A 21,895-nucleotide genomic window follows, 5' to 3' on the forward strand; every position below is an offset into this window, starting at 1 on the left:
TATTTATAGAACATTCTAAATAAAGGCTAAATACACAATCAAGTGAGTATTGAAAATTCAACAAGATAGATCATAATCTTGGTCAAAAAATGTTACTAAATATGTAGTAATTTAAATCATTACAAAACAGTTTCTCTGATCATAATGGAATTAGACTGGTAATAAAAACACAAAGACAGAAGGGAAATACACACAAAAAAAAGATAATTAAAAACATGTCTAAATAATCTATGGATCAAAGAAAAAACCTTAAGAGAAGTGATAACATATTTTTTACTTAAAAATGAAAATGCAACTTAGCAAATTTGTAGGCTTCAGCTAAAGCAATACTAAGAACATATATTAAATGTTTATATTTTAAAAGTCTCAAATCAATAATCTAAGATTCCATAGTTTTAAGTCTTTTTTATTTATCTTGCAACTTTGTTTTCTTTTCACTTTTTTTTTTCTTTTTAGAAAGAGAGCAATAGTGTGCAAGTGGAGAAGAGACGGAGAAGAGAGAGGGAAACGAGAGAGAGAGGGAGGGAGGGGAAGAGAGAGAGAAAGAGACAGAGAGAATCTTAAATAGACTCCATGTTCAGCATGGACGTCAAGGTGGGACTAGATCCCACAACCCTGGGATCATGACTTGAATCAGAATCAAGAGTCAAATGCTCAACTGACTGAGCCACTCAGGTGCCTCTAAGATTCCATGTTTAAAAGAAGAGCAAAACATACATAAAACAAGCAAAAGAACATAGAAAGCAAAAATCAATGAACAAAGAAAATCAATGAACTCCAAAAAAACTGGTTATGTGAAAAGATCAATAAAATTGATAAATCTATAGCAATATTCACAGAGAAAAAAGACAACACAAATTACCAGCATCAAAAATGAAGGACGGGTATCACTACCAATCCTGTTCACATTATATGATTAATAGGGGAATACTACCAAGAACTCGATGCACACAAATTCAACAAGTTAGAACAATTAGTCAATAGTCACAAATTAAAAAACCCACACAACATGAGATAGATAATATAAATAGTCCTATAATTATTAAAGAGGTTAATGTGTAGTGAAAAATCTTCTGGAAAAGAAATATACAGGTTCTGGACATTAAGATCCAAATGCTTAGCATTTGAAGAATTAGCACCCCACTTACACAACCTTTGTCATAAAACAGAAAAAGGAAAACCCTAACAGACCTTCCTTACTCTGATTCTACAACTAGACAAAAACAGTACAAAAAAATCCCACATTATCTGACAATATAAAAATGCTCAACTAATTCTTCAAACAAAACTCTTCAAACAATGTCAACAAATAGTATCCAGAAGTAACCATGACCAATTGGGGTTTTTCCTGGAAACATGAAGCTGGTTCAATATTCACAAATCAATCCATGTTATCTACCATATTAACTGTCCAATTTATACTTGATGCATAAATATCCATTCATGTGCGAGCACACACAAGAGGGGGAAGGGGCAGAGAAAGAGAGAGGGAGACACAGAATCTGAAGCAGGCTCCAGGCTCTGAGCTGTCAGCACAGAGCCTGACATGGGGCTCAAACCCATGAACCATGAGATCATGACTTGAGCTGCAGGTGAACACTTAACCAACTGAGCCACCCAGCCACCCCTAAATGTTTTCCTCTTAATATCAAAATCAAAGCATAGATGTTTATACAAATTTATTCAACATTGTATAAAAGTTCTCAACAGTGTGATTAGTTAAGAAAAAGAAATGAAAAACATGTAGATTGAAAAGGAAGAAATAAAGCCGTCCCTGTTTACATATGTCATGATTTTCAACACAAATCTCAATAATCTACAAAATTACTTCCAGGATAGTTAGGTTTAGTATAGTTACACTGTGCAAGAAAAATGAAAATTGTATATACTAGCAATGAATACTTGTGAGCTAAAGTTACAAAAACAAGATCATTTATACTACCTCCAAAATTTAAATTGCAGTTTTTCTCATTTAGATATTCTAACATTTGATTAGTTTTATGCCTTACTTAAGTACTGCATTTTGGGGCCAATAACATGAATAGTATTGTTTTTTTTTTTTATTTCAAATTCTAATTGTTAATTGCTGGCATATAGGAAAGAAATTTATTTTTGTGTATTAACTCTGCACCCTACAACCTTATTATAACTGATTATTAATTCCAGGAAATTTTTGTCGATTCTTTCAGATTTTCTGCAGGGATGATTATGTAAGCCTGTGAACAAGGATAGTTTAATTTGTCCTTCTCTTTATGAATACCTTAGATTTCCTTTTTTGTCTTATTGCCGTACCTAGAGTTTCCTGTATGATGTTAAAGTACTGAAAGGAGACTTTTTTGCCTTTTGTTCCCGATGACAGTGAGAACACTCCCAGTTTCTCACTCTTAAGAATGATTTTATCTGTAGTTTTTGGTAGATATTCTTTGTCAAGTTGGGCAAGTTCTTCTGTAGTCCTAGTTTATGGAGTTTTTCTCATGAATTGCTGGATTTTGTTCAATACTTTTTATATGTGTATTAGATATGATCAGGAATTTTTCTTCAGCTTGATGATGTGTGAGATGACATCAGCTGATTTTTGAATGTTGAACCAGTCTGGTCTATCTGGGATAAATCTCACTTGGTCATGGTGTATAATTCATTTTATATGTTACTGAATTGATTTGCTAATTGCATCTACCTTCATGAGAGTTCTTTGTCTAGTTTTCTTTCCTTAAAATGTCTTTTTAGTGAGTTTATGCTCATAATTTTATTAATGGTGCATACATATTTAATGGATGGCATTACCATTTTGACTGACCTATTTTGGCTACCTTGTGGGAAAAGTATTTTCTATTTTCTTTTACATAATGTCTCCTCATAAGAAAGTTAAAATGTCATCTTGGACCCCAAGCTTACACAATAAATATAATTTATACAATTCTACCTAAAATTTTATCTTTAAAAACACCTTTAAAAGGTCACTTTCCTTCAACATCTACAACACCTGTCTAAGTTACTTGCTAGGATTAAAGGCACAAAAGGCTGACAAGAAACATGAAATTAAAGTATCTATGGGACTTTCCATCTGTACTTTATTGATGGGCAATTCTCCTACACGGTGCACCAAAAATAAATTTTAACGTGTAAAGAAACAAAAATGCTCTCATTTGTTTCTTCAATTTCTTATCCCTTATGTTTCATGTCCACTTTAATAAATTTACAGTCTATGTGAATTATTATTGTAACATGTGAGTCTGGTTTTGGAATTAGGGTAGTATTTGCTTCATGGAATGAGTTAGGAATTATTTCTCCTGTTTCTGTCTTCTGAAAGAGATTTTAGCAGACTGAAATAATTGCTTCCACATTTTTGATAGAATTCAACAATGAAGCCATCTGGGCCTGGTAATTTTTATTTTGGAAGCATATATATTCAACTTCTTTCATTGATATAGGCCTACACTGATATCTATTTCTTCTTGTATGAGCTTTGGAAAATTGTGTCCTTGAAGAAATGATCTATTTTATCTAGATTATCAAATTCATGAGTATACAGTTTTTTATAGTTTTCCATTATTATCTAATGTCCATTGAATATATGCTTATATTTCTTTCATTTTTGATGTTAGGCTAATTAAGAAAGAGAGTATAGAAAACAGTATCTAGAGGCTTATCAATTTTGTTTATTTTTCCTAAGAACCAGCTTTGGTTTTGTTGATTTCCTCCATTGATTTCCTGATTTCAGTTTCATAAATTTCTACTCTCATTTGTATTTTTTATTTTGTTCTTCCTTGGAGTTTATTTGCTCTTCTTTTCCTAGTTTTCTGTAGTGGAAACCTTCATCAGTGATTTTTAGATCGTTTTTCTTTTTTAATATACGCATTCAATGCCGTACATTTCCCATTATGCACTGCTTTCACTGAATCCCATATATTTGGATATGTTGTATTTTTCCTTTTCCTTTAGTTAAAAATATTTTTAAATTTCTCAGATTCCTTCTTTGTCCCACATGATATTTAAAAATGTGTTTTTTAATGGTCAATCGGATTTTACAAAAAGCGCAAAAGAAATTCAATGAAGAAACCTTTTAACAAATGGTGTTGGAAAAATGGACATCCATATGCAAAAAAAAAAAAACAAACAAAAAACAAAAAACCCAAAAAACACACACATACACAAATTGAACCATGACCTAAATTTTATACTTTATGGAAAAATTAACTCAGAATGTGTCAGATCTACATGTAAATCATTTAATTATTAAACTTACAGAAAAAAGGAAGAAAAATCTTTGTGACCTGAGTTTGTCAAGGAATTCTTGAAGATTACACAAAAAAAAACACAATACATAGTGGTAGATGGAGGGATAATAAATCAGTCCTCATAAAAATTTAAATCTTTTCCTTTATAACAATTTCTCAGAAGAGAATAAAAGTCAAGCTACAGACTGGGAGGTACTATTTAAATATCACATTTCAGACTAAGGACTCGTTCCTATATGTAAATAACACTCAAAACTCAACAGTAAAAAAATAACTCATTTAAGTAATAGTCAAAATATGTGAACAGATATATTACCAATGAGGATATACTTATTACAGAAAAGAAAACTATGTTCAGCGTAATTAGCCATTAGAGAACTAAAAGAGACCACTACCCACCTAAAGGAACATCTACAATTAAAAACAGTGACAATGCCAGGGGCTAGCAAGGATGCAGAGCAAATGTGGAACTCTCATGCATTGCTAGTACAAATGCAAAATGGTACATCCACTCTGGAGAACAATATGATAGTCTCTTATAAAGCTAAATGTACATTTACCATACGATGCATCAACTCTATTCTAGATATGTATCTCAGAATAATGAATGCATATGTTCACAACACTAGCACAAATGTTTATGAGCTGCTCTATTTCTTTTTTTTTTAAGAGAAAATCTTTTTATTTTTTATTTTTTTAATATGAAATTTATTCTCAAATTGGTTTCCATAAAACACCCAGGGCTCATCACAACAGGTGCCCTCCTCAATACCCATCACCCACCCTCCCCTCCCTCCCACCCCCATCAACCCTCAGTTTGTTCTCAGTTTTTAAGAGTCTCTTATGTTTTGGATCCCTCCCTCTCTAACCTTTTTTTTTTCCCTTCCCCTCCCCCCTGGTCTTCTGTTAGGTTTCTTCAGGATCCACCTAAAAGTGAAAACATATGGAGTATGATTTATTTCACATAGCATAACACTCTCCAGTTCCATCCACGTTGCTACAAAAGGCCATATTTCATTCTTTCTCATTGCCACGTAGTAGTCTATTGTGTATGTAAACCACAATTTTTTTATCCATTCATCAGTCGATGGACATTTAGGCTTTTTCGATAATTTGGCTATTGTTGAAAGCTGCTATAAAGATTGGGGTACAAGTGCCCCTATGCATCAGCACTCCTGTATCCCTCGGGTGAATTCCTAGCAGTGCTACTGCTGGGTCATAGGGTAGATCTATTTATAATTTGGTGGGGAACCTCCACACTGTTTTACAGAGTGGCTGCACCAGTTTGCATTCCCACCAACAGTGCAAGAGGGTTCCCGTTTCTCCACATCCTCTCCAGCATCTATAGTCTCCTGATTTGTTCATTTTAGCCACTCTGACCGGCATGAGGTGGTATTTCAGTGTGGTTTTGATTTGTATTTTCCTGATGAGGAGTGACGTTAGTTTTGTTGATTGTTTCCTATGCAATGCAGAAGCTTTTGATCTTGATGAGGTCCCAGTAGTTCATTTTTACTTTTAATTCCCTTGCCTTTGGGGATGTGTCAAGTAAGAAATTGCTGCGGCTGAGGTCAGAGAGGTTTTTTTCCGGCTTTTTCCTCTAGGGTTTTGACAGTTTCCTGTCTCACATTCAGGTCTTTGATCCATTTTGACCTTATTTTTGTGAATGGTATAACAAAGTGGTTTAGTTTCATGCTTCTGCATGTTGCTGTCCAGTTCTCCCAGCACCATTTGTTAAAGAGACTGTCTTTTTCTGTTGGATATTCTTTCCTGCTTTGTCAAAGATGAGTTGGCCATACTTCTGTGGGTCTAATTCTGGGGTTTCTATTCATTCCATTGGTCTATGTGTCTGTTTTTGTGCCAATACCATGCTGTCTTGATGATGACAGCTTTGTAGTAGAGGCTAAAGTCTGGGATTGTGATGCCTCACACTTTGGTCATCTTCTTCAAAATTACTTTGGCTATTCGGGGTCTTTTGTGGTTCCATAAAAATTTTAGGATTGCTTGTTGTAGCTTCGAGGAGAATGCTGGTGCAATTTTGATTGGGATTGCATTGAAGGTGTAGATAGCTTTGGGTAGTATTGACATTTTAACAGTATTTGTTCTTCCAACCCATGAGCATGAGATGTTTTTCCATTTCTTTATGTCTTCTTCAATATCCTTCATAAGCTTTCTATAGTTTTCAGCATACAGATCTTTTACATCTTTGGTTAGGTTTATTCCTAGGTATCTTATGCTTCTTGGTGCAATTGTGAATGGGATCTGTTTCTTTGTCTTTCTGTTGCTTCATTATTAGTGTATAAGAATGCAACTGATTTCTGTACATTGATTTTGTATCCTGCAACTTTGCTGAATTCGTGTATCAGTTCTAGCAGACTTTTGGTGGAGTCTATCGGGTTTTCCATGTATAATATCCTGTCACCTGCAAAAAGTGAAAGCTTAACTTCATCTTTGCCAATTTTGATGCCTTTGATTTCCTTTTGTTGTCTGATTGCTGACCCTAGCACTTCCAACACTATGTTAAACAACAGCGGTAAGAGTGGACATCCCTGTCGTGTTCCTGATCTCAGGGGGAAAGCTGTCAGTTTTTCCGAATTGAGGATGATATTAGCTGTGGGCTTTTCATAAATGGATTTTATGATGTTTAAGTATGTTCCTTCTATCCTGACTTTCTTGAGGGTTTTTATTAAGAAAGATGCTGAATTTAGTCATATGCTTTTTCTGAATCGATTGACAGGATCATACGGTTCTTATCTTTTCTTTTATTAATGTGATGTATCACATTGATTTGCCAATGTTGAACCAGGCCTGCAGCCCAGGAATGAATCCCATTTGATCATGGTGAATAATTCTTTTTATATGCTGTTGAATTTGATTTTCTAGTATCTTATTGAGAATTTTTGCATCTATATTCATCAGGGATATGGGCCTGTAGTTCTCTTTTTTTTTTACTGGGTCTCTGTCTCGTTTAGGAATCAAAGTAATACTGGCTTCATAGAATGAGTCTGGAAGTTTTCCTTCCCTTTCTATTTTTTGGAACAGCTTGAGAAGGATAGGTATTATCTCTGCTTTAAATGTCTGGTAGAATTCCCCTGGGAAGCCATCTGGTCCTGGACTCTTATTTGTTGGCAGATTTTTGATAACTGATTAAATTTCTTCACTGGTTATGGGTCTGTTCAAGCTTTCTATTTCTTCCTGTTTGAGTTTTGGAAGTGTGTGGGTGTTTAGGAATTTGTCCATTTCTTCCAGGTTGTCCAGCTTGTTGGCATATAGTTTTTCATAGTATTCCCTGATAATTGCTTGTATTTCTGAGGGATTGGTTGTAATAATTCCATTTTCATTCATGATTTTATCTATTTGGGTCATCTCCCTTTTCTTTTTGAGAAGCCTGGCTAGAGGTTTATCAATTTTATGTTTTCAGAAAAACAACTCTTGGTTTCATTGATCTGCTCTATAGTTTTTTTTTAGATCCTATGTTGTTTATTTCTGCTCTGATCTTTATTATTTCTCTTTTTCTGCTGGGTTTGGGATGTCTTTGCTGTTCTGCTTCTATTTCCTTTAGGTGTGCTGTTAGATTTTGTATCTGAGATTTTTCTTGTTTCTGGACATAGGCCTGGATTACAATGTATTTTCCTCTCAGCACTGCCTTCTCTGCCTCCCAAAGCATTTGGATTGTTGTATTTTCATTTTAATTTGTTTCCATGTATTTTTTTTATTTCTTCTCTAATTGCCAGGTTGACCCATTCATTCTTTAGTAGGGTGTTCTTTAACCTCCATGCTTTTGGAGGTTTTCCAGACTTTTTCCTGGGGTTGATTTCAAGCCTCACAGCATTGTGGTCTGAAAGTATGCATGGTATGATCTCAATTCTTTTATACTTATGAAGGGCTATTTTGTGACCCAGTATGTGATATGTCTTGGAGAATGTTCCATGTGCACCCAAGAAGAAAGTATATTCTGTTGTTTTGGGATGTAGAGTTCTAAATCTGTCAAGTCCATGTGGTCCAATGTATCATTCAGGGCCCTGTTTTTGTTTTGATCCTGTGTCTAGATGATCTATCCATTGGTATAAGTGGAGTATTAAAGTCCCCTGCAATTACCACAGTCTAATCAATAAGGTGCTTATGTTTGTGATTGTTTTATATATTTGGGGGCTCCTGTATTCGGCACATAAACCCTTATAATTGTTAGCTCTTCCTGATGGATAGACCCTGTAATTATTATATAATGCCCTTCTTCCCCTCTTGTTACAGCCTTCAATTTAAAGTCTAGTTTGTCTGATATAAGTATGGCTACTCCACTTTCCTTTGACTTCCAGTAGCCTGATAGATAGTTCTCCATCCCCTCACTTTCAATCTGAAGGTGTCCTCAGGTCTAAAATGAGTCTCTTGTAGAGAGCAAATAGACGGGTCTTGTTTTTTTACCCATTCTGATACCCTGTGGTTTTTGGTTGGAGCATTTAGTCCATTGACATTCAATATTATTATTGAAAGATATGCGTTTAGAGTCATTTTGATGTCTGTAGGTTTCATGCTTGTAGTGATGTCTCTGGTACTTTGTGGTCCTTGCAGCATTTCACTCACAGAGTCCCCCTTAGGATCTCTTGTAGGTCTGGTTTAGTGGTGATGAATTCCTTCAGTTTTTGTTTGAGAAGACCTTTATCTCTCCTTCTATTCTGAATGACAGACTTGCTGGATAAAGAATTCTCAGCTGCATATTTTTTCTGTTCATCACATTGAAGATTTCCTGCCATTCCTTTCTGGCCTGCCAAGTTTCAGTAGATAGGTCTGCCACTAGTCTTATGGGTCTCCCTTTATATGTTAGAGTGTGTTTATCCATAGCTACTTTCAGAATTTTCTCTTTATCCTTGTATTGTGCCAGTTTCACCATGATATGTCATGCAGAAGATCAATTCAAGCTACATCTGAAGGGAGTTCTCTGTGCCTCTTGGATTTCAATGCCTTTTTACTTCCCCAGATCAGGGAAGTTCTCAGCTATGATTTGTTCAAGTATACCTTCATCCCCTTTCTCTCTCTCTTCCTCTTCTGGAATTCCTATTATACGGATATTGTTCCGTTTGATTGCATCACTTAGTTCTCTAATTCTCCTCTCATACTCCTGGATTTTTTTATCTTTTTCTCAGCTTCTTCTTTTCCCATAATTTTATCTTCTAACTCACATATTCTCTCCTCTGCCTTTTCAATCCAAGCTGTAGTCGCCTCCATTTTATTTTGCACCTCATTTATAGCATTTTTTAGCTCCTCATTACTTTCTTAGTCCCTTGATCTCTGTAGCAATAGTTTCTCTGCTGTCCTCTATACTTTTTTCAAGCCCAGCGATTAATTTTATGACTATTATTCTAAATTCTTTTCCGTGATATTGTTTAAATTGTTTTTCATCAATTCGTTAGCTGTAGCTACTTCCTGGAGTTTCTTTTGAGGAGAATTCTTCCGTTTCATCATTTTGTATAGTCCCTGGGGTGGAGTGGAACTGCAGGTGACTTCCCCTGTGCTGTCTGGAGTAACTTGTTTTGCTGGGCGGGTCCTCAGTCAGACCTAATGTCTGTCCCCAGCCCACTGCTGGGGCCACAGTCAGAATGGTGTGTACCTTATCTTCCCCTTTCCCAGGGGCAGGACTCACTGTGGAGTGGTGTGGCCCCTGTCTGGGCTACTTGCACACTGCCAGGCTTGTGGTGCTTTGATGGGAACTGGCATATTAGCTGGGGTGGATCCGCAAGGTGCACAGGGGTGGGAGGGGCAGGCTTAGCTCACTTTGCCCTCAGTGGTCCCCTGTGGGAGGGGCCTTGCAGCCCTGGGAGGGAGGTAGGCCGACCCATTGGAAGGATGGCTCCACAGAAGCACAGCATTGGGTGATGGGAACTGGTTCCCTTTGGGATTTTGGCTGGGGCATGGGAGAGGGAGATGGCGCTGGCCAGTGCCTTTGCTCCCCGCCGAGCTGAGCTCTGTCTTCCAGGGCTCAACACCTCTCCCTCCTGGTGACCTCTCACCCTCCCACTCTCTGAGCAAAGCTGTTGACTTATAACATTCCATATGTTAAGTCCTGCTGGCTGTCAGAACTCATGCAGTCCAGCCCCTCCGCTTTTGCAAGTCAGACTCGGGGATTCCACCCTGCTGGGCAGGCTGCCCCTCCACCGCCCTGGCTCCCTCCCACCAGCCATGTGAGCTGCTCTATATCTTAACACCCCAAGCTAGAAACCACCCAAATGTCCTTCAATGGGTGAATGAATCAACAAGCCATGGTACATCCACACCATATAATATTTGCCAATGGTTTAAAGGAATGGACTATGGATATATATAAAGGTTTGGCTGCATCTCAAAGTCATTACACTGAGTGAAAGAATATGGTCTCAAGAAGATAAAACTATAGTGATACAGGGGTGCCTGGGTGGTTCAGTCGGTTTAGCATCTGACTTCAGCTCAGGTCATGATCTCACATTTCATGGATTCAAGCCCGGCATTGGGCTCTGTGCTGACAGCTTGGAGCCTAAAGTTGGCTTCAGATTCTCTCTCTCTCTCTCAATCACTCTCTCTACTCCTCCCCTGCTCATGCTGTCTCTTTTTATCTCTAAAATAAATTTTAAAAAAACATTAAAAAGTTAAAAAGACAAAAATAGACTATAGTGATATAGTTTATCAGACATAAGGGAGGGATATGGCTACAAATGGATAGGATCAGGGAGATTCTTCCCTAATTGAACTGATTTATCTCTTGACTGGGGTGTCACTACACAATTCTATACATACGTTAAAATTCATAGAACTGTATCCCAACAAAACCCAATTTAACTGTATTCTATTTTTTTAATCTAATTTTATGATTCTCATGGTAAGTATTCATCCTGCACAAGTTGTTGGGTGCGCTTACTGGGTAGTCATTTTCTTTCAGCTAGTTGTGAAAGGGGCTTTTCCCAAGAGCCTCACATAAATCATCTAAGTTAATAGTATTTAACAGTATATACTTTTCATTAAAATTGTACTCCTAACCCCTAAGGAATGTTCTTGACTTCAAAAAAAAAAAAAAAAAAAAAAAAAAAAAAGAAAATCAAGGAAAAGTGTATTATCTACCCATAGTTAAGTCTATTGACCCATCAATCTATTGATCTATTTTGTTAGTTTTCAGATTCTTTCTTAAATGATTTATCTGTGGGAAATTTTGTGATTCTAGTAGTAGGGGAAAGGAAGAAAAGAATCATGTGGTGCTGAAAATAACAACTATGCTACAAATCTAACTCAAATCAGCACATTTTAACTCCAAAAAACAATTAGCATAGGTTCATTTCAAGACAGGTTAAGAGTCCACTTTCCAAAACTGGCTGCTAAAATTATGGCCATAAATTCGCATTTGGAAGATGGTATAACTACTTTACACAGAAAATTCACATGCAATTTTATCATTCAGGCTTTGAAAGCAAAATACAACGCTAAATTATAGGACTCATGAACACAATCCTTTGTTTAAAATTTGAACTTCTGTGCACCTATTACAATAATGATGCAAATAAAACAGATTAAAACACACAAAAATGGCAAAGAGGATATAACATCTTTGCTTTAGTCTTCGTTAAACATTATTTACCATAAAAATCACACAAACTGCTCCTGGATCATAGTTTACATTGGATATGCACACTGGAAATTTTATATAGTTTCCACAAATGATATTACTTATTATACATTGTTTCCTCATGATTTTAATAATGAACAGGAAGATGGCATACTTTTAAAGACTCAATTTCTTGAAACCCTTTCAGATACATTATAAAAGTTGTTAATACCTCCAGTATAAAAATTTAGTAACTGCTATGATCTATAGTAAGTTAAAGGAAAAGAAAATAATTCCAGTTCTCCTGGATCACTCCACACATTTGATTGTTTTTTCTCCAAATAATATTACATATTCTTATTGGTAGATGTTAGGACTTCAAGTCCTTCCCAATGCTCAAATTCACCCTTCTCGCTGGGTGCCTGAAATATCATTGACAAGAATTCTCTTCTTTTAACGTAAATCTTTGACTGGATTTGCTATAAGTACCTGCTATGTTAAAACATTTTATGTTGTATCTTAGGGACAAAGAATTCTGAGACCAGTACCAATGAGAAAAATGTATTTTATATATCATTTATTATCTAGGGGAGCCTAATTTGCATGAGCCTAATCAATTCATTGTCTTCCATAGAAAAGTTGTATGCAAATCTAAGTATATATAAAAAATACTTCTGGTAAGTGTGAAAAATGAGCAAAAGGGAGTTAGTTGTATGTTTTAATAGCACAATTTGTCAGTTTCTGAAAGCCTCGTGTACCTATCTCCACAATAGGGTGGTAACTACTGTGTATATTAGTTACTCTTACAAATGGAAAAATTTTAAGGAACAGCTGTTTGAATATTATCGATCATTTTGCTGATCTCCCATTTTTGCCAGGGATTGTTTCCTCTCTATCTCTGTTACCAATGCTGCTGTTACTCCAGTTTACTACAATATCATGAGCCATTGTCCTGTTTACATCCTGTCTCTGTTCCAGCCCAATATCAAGAACTATTTAGCTTTTTCTGACTGACCTCATTACTCTAGAATTGCTTAAGGAGAAAAAACCTCAGACACTGAAACACATGCAGTTGTTCTGGCAAAGCTTTCTCTCAAAGCACTTACACATTTAGTGTCATATACGGTAGGAGAGCTAATATCCACCTTTCCTCACTCATAGCTGGCATCAAAGAAGTAAAGGCCATGGAACATGTAAGGCAGAGCTTAACTCTGCAGAAAAAGGGACTTGGGCAGTGGGATTATCTTGTATGAAATGTCCAAAATAAAACCGTTTGATTCAGAACACTCTTCTAGAGGAGGTAGCAGTATAGAAAGGTTTCTACTAAATTGGATTTCAGTATTTGTTCATGTCTGTACAGGCAGTGAGTAGCTAATTTCATTTTCAACCTCATCTTTATTCTTCAGTTTCGTACTTGTGCATATATATGTAAATGCATATATAATGCTAATCTTCTCCTCTTTACCATTCTTGCCACTAAAAATGAAACTAGTGATACAGGCAACTGTGCATTTATTTCCTCTAATCCCTTTGCATTACAGGCAAAGCAGAAATTTAAGATTTATTAGAGCCTTCACACTAAAACACTATCTCCTCATTACCATTTCTCCCTCCCCCACCCATGTACTGACACTATTGGCCATATAACTGTGCCATTTTTGGACTTTGGAGTGTGAAAATTTTGTTATTTATATTGACCTTATGCCACAAAGACAATCACTGATGAATGATCTCACGATGTATCATTTAGCATACACCTGAAAACACATCCTCCTTTCAGTACATCGTGTCCTAATCAATCAAGACTCAGTAAGCCCTACTTCTAACACTAACAGAGTAGGCTGTGGTTTTCCAAAGTGCTACAAATATTTTTCCTTTCACTCTTTATTTAAAATTAGACAGGATAGAATGTTGGGAATTGTTCCTTTCAAACATTGGGCTAAGAATAATTGTTTAAGATTTTATTTACAATTTTCTATTTTTATTTGTAAGAAGAAATTTAGTATTTGTTGAGCATCTTTTATGCCAAGCATTGTGTTAGCCTTAAAAACATGGTCTCTAGATTAAAGATATCCAGCTTAGAATGTTGACTCATCCACCTAATATATGTTTATATATCTCAATGGTCTCCTATAGTCATCAAATCACCTGAAGTTCTTAATAAAACACTGGCTAAAGGAAATAGTAGCAGTACTAATTTATATCGGACAATAAGTTAAAATGCGTATTGTAGTAACTAAGAAGGACTAAAATTAGCAGAACTAAGTATAGCTAAGGAGCCAATGAGTGGTAGAACTCTTTTAAAAATCTGCAATTAAAAAAATAAAGTGCCCAGAAGTGGTGGCATAAATACAAATCAAATAGTCATTGATAGATTTAAATCCTTAAATCAGTAGTTTTATTAAATGAAAAATAATTTAAGAGTTGAATCAATATACATTGATTAGACTACATTAAAAATTTTTTTTTTAAGTCCTCTTAGTTCGGATTAGTCTAGCAACAGACACTGTACCAAGGAATCAAGTGCAAGTAGTTTATTAGAAGGTACTGGAGCATTGGTAGGAGAGGAAGATGTGATATAGGGAAGGCAAAGCAGTATATAAAGTCTAAGCTGTTAAGCAAGCTGCCAGAGGGCATGATTGGTGCTTACAACAGTGAGGAAAGCCTAGAAAGTATTGCAAAATGCACATCCCTGCCAAAGTTCAAGTGAGGTGAGGTACTCATCCTTCCACACTTGTCTGTCACAGGTTAAGGGGTGCCTTTGGGCAACCTGGGGTTTGTAATTCTGAGGTACTTCTAGACACTTTTGCCTATGGGCAAAGTGGGTGTGACAGCCTGAGGGCAGCCGTCAGAATTGACTTAAGTATTTGATGTTGGAAGATACGGTGGCATGCACAGAAATGGTAAAGTGGTCCAAAGGAACATGTAGGGAGCATGTATAGTATCTGCTATACAAACTACAAGAGATTGGGGCGCCTGGGTGGCGCAGTCGGTTAAGCGTCCGACTTCAGCCAGGTCACGATCTCGCGGTCCGTGAGTTCGAGCCCAGCGTCAGGCTCTGGGCTGATGGCTCAGAGCCTGGAGCCTGTTTCCGATTCTGTGTCTCCCTCTCTCTCTGCCCCTCCCCGTTCATGCTCTGTCTCTCTCTGTCCCAAAAATAAATAAACGTTGAAAAAAAAAAAAAACTCAAACTACAAGAGATTGATCTTAACTCTTAGGATACAAAATGGCTAAAAGCACAAGATTGGAAGAAACATTTCTCAGTAGCAAAAAGGAAGCTGGTGTAGCTATATTGCCATATTAGTATCAGGTAAATAGAATTTCAGGCAAAGAGACTATTTCCTAATGATACAAGTTTCTGTCTACTGAAGGATATTAACAATTCTAAATTTATAGTCTTCCAGTCACGTAACTTCACAATATATTAAGTAAATTAGAAAGAATGAAAAAACATATATACCGACCATAGATTTTAACAAACCTCTTTTAGTAACTGGTGGAATACAGAATATTTGAACAATCCAGTTAATAAATTTAGTGTAACCGACCCATGTAACATGACACCAAATAATTATACAGTGCACAACCATTTCAAGTAGACCCAATATAGTTGTTAAATTTTTTTTTTTTTTTACAGGGTTGGACTTAAACAAAGTTTCAGCAAATCTCAAAGGATTTAAATCTCAGAGTATGTTCCCTGAATGCAGAATTAATGTAGAAACCAATAAAAATAGTGAGAACACAACCTTAAATGTTTAAAATACAAAACACTTTTAAAAATTGTTAGGTCAAAAAAGAAATCACAATGAAAATTATAACATATTTTGACTAAATGGTAAAAAAATATGGCACATGGAAACCTGTAAGACACAGGTAAACTAATTTATGGATGGAGGTTATAGCTTTAAAAGCATACATTAAAAAGGAAGAAGCGCTAAAAATCAATGATCAAAGAAGTTATTACAAGAACATAGAAAAAGGATAGCTAGTGAAACCTAAGGAAAATAGAAGGAAATAAAGGTTACAAATAAAATAAGGGGAATAGAAAAAGCAATCAAGATGACCAGCAAAGGCCTTTCCAAAGGCTAACTCGAAGTTGGTGATCATGAATATGAAATAAAGTAAGTCACAGTGGGTGTTTATTTTCATAAAATTAAAATTCAGGTTCTCAACTGTAGGCAATATGTGAATAAAGAATTGCCTTTACCTGGCATCGCTGCCTTTCTGGAAAAATACAAAACAAAACAACGAACTAAGAAGTGACAAGAGTAACAAGAAGGGAGATGGTGTGTGAAAAGGAGCTATAATACAGAGGTAATAAAACTAACAAAGAGTCAAAAGAAATTGGGAGAAGGTGATAAATGAAGGATGTAATATCCATGAATTGGTGACAACAGTATATAAGTGGAGGGGCTTGAAACTGAGCCATGAATGGGATGGAGTAGTAGGTTTTTTTGTTTGTTTGTTTTAACCGATGTCATTCTTTGTGCCAAGACTCTGAGAAAACAGTGACAACAAAAGGGGGTAATGGGTCAGAGTGGAGGTATAAGATTTGTTTGTAAGCACAGCATGCTTAGAATTATGAATAGTTATAAAAATTCATTAGGAAATCATCCCTTCCATAATCACTGTAACTCCAGCCATGAATTGTACAAGTTAAAGATCTCAAGTAAAAGATACCCTCTATATTTACTCACCTGAGAAATTACTTGAACTCTTTAGATGCCCTAAATATTTCATAGGACATACGTATGGCTACTTTCAAATGTATATGAGTGGTCCCTGGAGTGGAAGGCTATAAAGAAATGAAAAAGAAGAGGAGCATCTGGGTGGCTCAGTTGGTTAAACATCTGGCTCTTGATTTTGACTCGGGTCAGGATCCTAGGGTTGTGGGATCAAGCCCCACATTGGATTCTGTGCTGGCAGTGAAGAGCCTGCTTGGGATTCTCTCTCACACTCTCTCTCTGCTCCTCCTCTGCTTGTACACTCTTTCTCTCACAATAAATAAATTGACTTTTTTTTTTTTAAAGTAACCCAGGGGCTCCTGGATGGATCAGTCAGTTAAGGGTTCACCTTTCACTCAGGTCTTGATATTACGGTTCATGATTTTGAGCCCTGCATCAGCCTCTGTGCTGACAGCTCAGAAGCTGGAGCCTACTTCAGATTCTGTGTCTCCCTTTCTCCGCCCCACCTTTGCTTGCACTCTGTCTCTCAAAAATGAATAAAGGTTAAAAAAAAATTTTTTTTAAGTAACCCAGAATAAACAGAGATGGAAGAGTCCGTGATCTTCTTTTAGTTAAGTTGGTCAGAAATGGCCTCAATAAAGGTCAACTTCAGAATAGAGACCATAATAAAATGAGGTAGCTAGTCATGTAGATGAGGGAGAGCTCAGAGGGTCAGAAAATTCCCAGAAAATGCAGAGGTCTGAGACAGGAACATGGTTTATTGTGTGAGGCATAGAAAGGAAAGCAGTATGGCTGGCACAATGAGCTCAGAGGTAAGTATTAGGAATAATAGAGAAGAAATTGGAGTCTAGATAAATGAATCATACATGGCCTCCAAGTTCAGGATTTACATAGTATTCTGAGTGACCTTGGAAGGTTTTGGAGAATTTTGAGCTGAGCAGTCAGTTGACTGGAATTGCCTTTCTCAGGAACTACTCTGGCCTCTACAGGGAGATTAGTTTCTGGGGGACAAAAGTTCAAGGACAGACCAGCTAGGAAGTTATTGTAAAGGTTCAACTGAGACAGTATCTCAGTATTACAAGAGGTATGGGGAGTAATTAGATCCTAGTTATATTTCAAACAGGGAACAGACACGTTTTGTCACTAAACTGGATTGAAACTGAAAAAAGGGGAAAGAAATTTTAAGAAAAAGGTAGAGTTACAGATGATTCTTACTTTTTGATCTTGAGCTATTGAGTGAATGGAACTCCCTTTTACTCAAATGGAGACAACCTGGAGAAAATCAAGCAACAGACAACACTTCAATCTTTTGTAGGATGAATTTGAAACATCACTTATAAATCCAAGTATAGAGATCGAAGGAGTCTGATTTGTGGACAAGATCAGGGCTGAAGACAGTATTTAAAATTGGACTTCATCAACACAGTGAAAATAAGAGAAAAATTTGAACCTTGGGGATAAGTGATACTCCTGGAGGAGGAAAAGAAAAGATTATTGTCCTGGAGGCTAAATGAAGGAAGTATTCAGGAATAAGTAATCAAGCATGCCTATTGCTATTTTGAGATCAAATAAAGTGAAAACTAAGAATAAGTCAATACGGACTTCCAGGGAATATGGTCAAGTGAGGGGATCCCAGGCTTACATCATCTTACCATTACACCTAGTTAACACCCACATCAGTGTATGTAATCCAAAAAAGAAACTGTAGAGTGACAGAACAGACTCTCCACAGATAAATGTAGAGGACAGGCCAAAATCAAGAGGGTAGAAAGGGAGAAGACAAAGTCAGGAGCCAAAGTGACTTGCAATATTGTCTGTGGGATGGAGGAATGCCACAGGCATGGAGAGGGGAGAGGAGCAGACTTCAAACCAGACACCGCAAGCATGGGAGACCTGCACTGGGAAGAATAATCTCCGTAACATTTGACACTGAAACCCACAGATGCCTAAATTTTTGAGTTCTTATAATCACTAGGCCCTAACACCTGCAACTTTAAAAATCAGTGGCCTCAGCTCTGGGAGAGGCAGAAGGGAGAGGAAACTGAGTTCTTGCCCTTAAAGAGAGAGCACAAAAAACAGCCCCACTAAATATAGTATAGAAACAGTTCAACAGCACACCTGGGGCATATGGTAAGGGGATTTATTTACTAATCTCAGCACGTGCTGGAGGGACAGAGATCTTTGGGAGACTTGTCACAAGAACAGAAGAGCTGGTGGGCACCATATCCCTCTCCAACCTGCCAATCTACTTATGTAGACATCTACAGAACCCAGTGCAGTGCCAATTCTCTCCACATAGCTGCTAATAGCACACCATCCCCACAGACAATTCCGCAGACCTGCCCCCTCTAGCCTGCTTCTGCAGAAGTTTTCCAGGATGGCTGTAGGTCCAGTCTCATAGCAGTCAGCACGAACTTTGCTGGGACTATGTACCCCACCCCAGCATTATCCTGCAGAACTGCCCCCTCTAATTAGCCCTTGGCCAGAGTCTATCTGAAATGGTGCCACAAGACTGACAGTGTACAAGCAACCCCTACAGGGACCAGCACACTCCCAAGTGATTCCTGCCCCAGAAAGAGGTGAAGATAACCACACATACAGCAGTCACACTGCAAGCCAACAGTGAACTGGAGGCAGGCATCATGTCTGATTGTAACCTCACCCACCAACTAAGCCCCTTGGGGGACAAAAAATACAAAGTGTCTTGCTATTTGGTATTACCACATCTCTGGTAAATGCCTGGTCTAACTGAAGTCCAAGACAGTCCCAGACTGGCCCACTGACAACATTGGGACCAAAGCATACCCACAGCAAGCAAAGACAAATATCACAGATGACTGGACTAAAAGCAAATACAGGCCTTTCTTCATAAGGCCATTAGTTTGAAGAGCAGGAGACATGGGTGACTTTCCTAACACATAAAAACAGACACAAAGTAAAAAAGTGAGACAGAGGAATATGTCCCAAATTAAAGAACATGACAAAAATCACAGCAAGAGAGCTAAACAAAATGTAAATAAGTAATATGCCTAATAAATATTTTAAAGAAATGTCATAAGGACACTCACTGAACTTGAGATAAGAATGGAGGATCTCAGTGAGAACCTCAACAAAAAGATAGAACACATAAAAAAAAAAAAAAAAAAAGAACCAGCGATGAAGAATTCCATAACTGAAATTAAAAATATACTAGGATGGGATAGATTGAATAGAGGAAACTGAAGAACAGATCAACAAGCTGGACGACAGAGAAATACAAAGCAATCTAGCTGAACAGGTGACAGACAAATATTGCATGATGAGAATAGACGTCAAAAATTCAGCAACATCATCGAGCATAGTAACATTCACATCATAGGGGTCTCAGAAGGAGAAAAGTGAGAAAAGGGGGAAGAAAATTTATTTGAAGAAACTAATAGCTGAAAACATCCCAAATCTAGGGAAGGAAACAGAAATCAATCCAGGAGGCACGGAGAGCCCCCAACAAAATCAACCAAAGGAGGTCCACACCAAGGCACATAGTAATTAACAAAAAGTGATGATAAAGAAAAAAAAAACTTTAAGGAGCAAGAGAAAACAAAACAGTTAAATACAAGGGAAACTCAGGGAGTTGCATAGTATTCAAAGTGTTGAAGGGAAGAACCTGCTGGTAAGAACATTCTATTCAGCAAGGCTATCATTCAGAACAGAAAGTTAAAGTTCAACCAGCCCTACAGGAAAAATTAGAGAGGATACTTTGAGTGGAAAGGAAATACCCGAGGATGGAGTAAGACAAGTAGGAAGCCAAAAGCAATAAATTAAGTGTGTTTATAAAAATCAGTCCAGGGACTCACAAAATAAAAGTATGTAAATTATGACACCATATACCTAAAACATGGGGGGGCAGAGGCAGAGGAGTAAAGATGGGTTCAAACTTAATTGACCATCAACCTAATATAGACTGCTCCATACATAAGATGCTATATATAAACCTAATGGTTAACACAAATCAGAAACCAGTAATAGACAAACAAAAAGTTATGTGAAAGGAATCCAAACGCATCACTAAAGAAAGCCACTAAACTCAGAGAAGAGAGCAAAAAAGGAACAGAGGAGAACTACAATAACAACCATAAAACAAAATGGCAATAAGTACGTACCTATCAATAATTACTTTGAAAGTAAATGGACTAAATGCTCCAGAAGACCTAAGGTGCCAGAATGGATAAGAAGCCATACTTATCCATATGTTGCCTTTAAGAGACTCATTTCAGACATAAAGATATGTGCAGATTAAAAGTGAAGAGATGAAGAAACATTTATCATGCGAATGTATATGAAAAGAATAGTACTACTCTTATGGAATAAATAAACTTTAAAATAATTGATAGTAATATAATAATAGTAGAGGACTTTAACACCCCACGTATATTGATGGATAGAACACTCAAACAGAAAATCAAGTCAACCGTGGCTTTGAAGGACACATTGGACTAGATGGATCTAACAGCTATACTCAGAACATTCAATCCTAAAAGAGAATTTACTTTTTTTTTCAAGTTCACATGGAATATTTTCCAGAAATGATCACATATTAGACCACAAAACAATTCTCAACAAATTCAAAAAGGTCAAAGTCATACCATATGTCTTTTCTAAACACAATGCTGTGAAAGTAGAAATCTACCACAGGAGAAAAACCTGGAAAAAGCATAAACAGGTTAAATGACATGCTACTCAACAATGAATGGGTCAACCAAGAAATCAAAGAGGAAGTTGAAAAACACAAAGACAAATGAAAATGAAAACACAATGGTCCAAGATCTTTGGGATGCAGCAAATGCATGGAAGTTCATAGCAGTACAGGCCTATTTCAAGAAAAATCTCAAATAAACAACTGAACCTTATACCTAAAGGAGGTAGAAAAAGAACAAACAAAACCCAATACCACCAAAAGGAAGGAAATAATGAAGATTAGAGCAGAAATAAATGAAATCGCAACTAAAATAAAAATAAAATAGATCAATGAAACCAAGAGCTGATTCTTTGAATAGATCAGAATTGATAAACCTTTGGCCAGACATATCCAAAAAGGTGGATGTGGGGACTTAAACAAAATCAGAAATGAAAGAAAAATAACTGACAACACAGAAATACAAAGGATTCTAAGAGAATATTATGAAAAATTTGATGCCAAAAAATTGGATAACCTGCAATTGGATTCCTCGAAATATACACCAAACAAATACCAAAACTGAATCAGGCAGATATAGAAAATTTGAACACATCAACTACCAGCAATGAAATTGAATCAGTAATTAAAAAACTGCCACAAACAAAAATCCAGGACTAGGAGGTTCATAGGCAAATTCTACAAACCTTTAAGTAAGAGTTAATACTTATTCTTCTCAAACTAGTCCAAAAAATAAAAG

The sequence above is a fragment of the Leopardus geoffroyi genome, chromosome A3 (genome assembly GCF_018350155.1).
Source record: "Leopardus geoffroyi isolate Oge1 chromosome A3, O.geoffroyi_Oge1_pat1.0, whole genome shotgun sequence".
Lineage (NCBI taxonomy): Eukaryota > Metazoa > Chordata > Mammalia > Carnivora > Felidae > Leopardus > Leopardus geoffroyi.